The 1575-nt window shown below is 49.5% G+C and overlaps 1 long non-coding RNA gene across 1 annotated transcript; it reads right to left on the minus strand.

Moving 5' to 3' along the window:
• Window positions 1-397: 397 nt before the first annotated feature.
• On the minus strand, window positions 398-1301 carry LOC123384068. Its single transcript, XR_006594665.1, has 2 exons — window positions 753-1301; window positions 398-593 (listed from the first exon to the last, which is right to left on the minus strand). It is a non-coding gene; the product is annotated as an uncharacterized LOC123384068 (long non-coding RNA).
• Window positions 1302-1575: the final 274 nt, after the last annotated feature.

Below are 1575 nucleotides of genomic sequence, written 5' to 3' on the forward strand. Positions count from 1 at the left end.
ACACTCTCTGGCTGAGAAAGCAAGCCCAAGGTCATTACTATCACCAGCAAGTGACTTGAAAGAAATTCTTTGAAATGTAGTCTTTGATTCACAGTCAAAATAGTGTTTTTTTTCGTTTTTCTTTTTTCCCTTTTTTTTTTTTTTAACAAATGGCTTCCTCTTACGATGACCCAAATCTACCTTTTGTGGAATGGAACCATTTTCCAACTGTTTCTTTTCTCTTCCCTGTGGACATTGTGGACAGCTGCATGTGCAGTGTGGCTGAGAGCCTGTGGGACATGTGTGACAGGTGGCTGTGCCCCAGGGCCTCTGGCCAGGAATGGCCACCATTCTCTGAGAGCAAGGACGAATGACCCCACAAGTACTGACTCAGCTCCAGTAACAAAACATCACACTCTGGGCCTTAAACAGCAGGGGTTTATTTTCAGCGTCCTAGAAACTGGAAGTCTGAAATCAAGGTCATGTGGGGGACAAAGGCAAAAGAAATACAGGAAAAAATTAAAGCTCCTTATAACTTACAGCCCATTGACAAGTCTTTGGGACGGACAGTGACATTCCCTCGGGAGCTCAGCTGCCTCGATGATGACACTTTGCTGAGGGTTAAAGGCAACCTTAGCTTGACATTGTCCCAACCCCCCAGGATCCCGTGAATCTTCTCTAACATCTAAAAATCCCTTTGGAGACCTCCTTGATCTCTACCCCCAAATATATGTCGGCAATCATCCTCCAAGCATGTGGCCCCTGCTACGCACCTGCAGGGTCTCATGACTGAGGTTTTACTAGACGGCAGTAAATGACCTTCTCCTCACGGCAGCTGGCTCCTCAAGGTCCCGGAAACCTTGCTTCCAAATTCCGTAGAGACTTCTACACGGAGCCTGACTCAGGACTTGATCCCACCACCCTGGGATCATGACCCGAGCCAAAATCAGGAGTTGGACGCTTAACCGGCTGAGTCACCCAGGCGTCCCTGCAGATCTGCCCTCACGGCAGCTGGCTCTTCAAGGTCCCGGAATTTGGAATTTGGAATTTGCTTCCAAATTCCGTAGAGACTTACTCTATCCCTAACCAATCCCAACTTAAAAGTATATAATCAGTCACTCCTTACAGCCCCAGTGCAGCTCTTCCTGCCCACGGATCCTGTCCTTGTGTTCTAATAAAACCACATTTTTGGCACCAAAGACGTCTCAAGAATTCTTTCTTGACTGCTCCAAGATCCCAACATTTCACACCAAAGGCGCTAGCAGATTTATTCCCCCAGGGGAAGAGTGTGTCCTCACGGGAGAGTGAGCTCCAGTCTCTGCCCTTCCTGTAAGGACACTGGTGGCACTGGATGCCCTATGCCCATGGCCTCATCTAATGCTGTCACAAAGGCCCCACACCCAGCAGCATCACACTGTGGGCAAGGGCTCCAGCATGTGGACTCGGGGAACACAGCTCAGTCCCCAGCACCAAGCTCTCAACAGCGGGGCTTGTGTTTCTCTTGTTGACTCCTAATGAAGGTCTGAGCCTGCTGTGAGCCAGCACAGCTCCCGGCCAGGGACAGACAGTGACAAGAATGGACATGGACCCTGCACT

The sequence above is a fragment of the Felis catus genome, chromosome A1 (genome assembly GCF_018350175.1).
Source record: "Felis catus isolate Fca126 chromosome A1, F.catus_Fca126_mat1.0, whole genome shotgun sequence".
NCBI lineage: Eukaryota > Metazoa > Chordata > Mammalia > Carnivora > Felidae > Felis > Felis catus.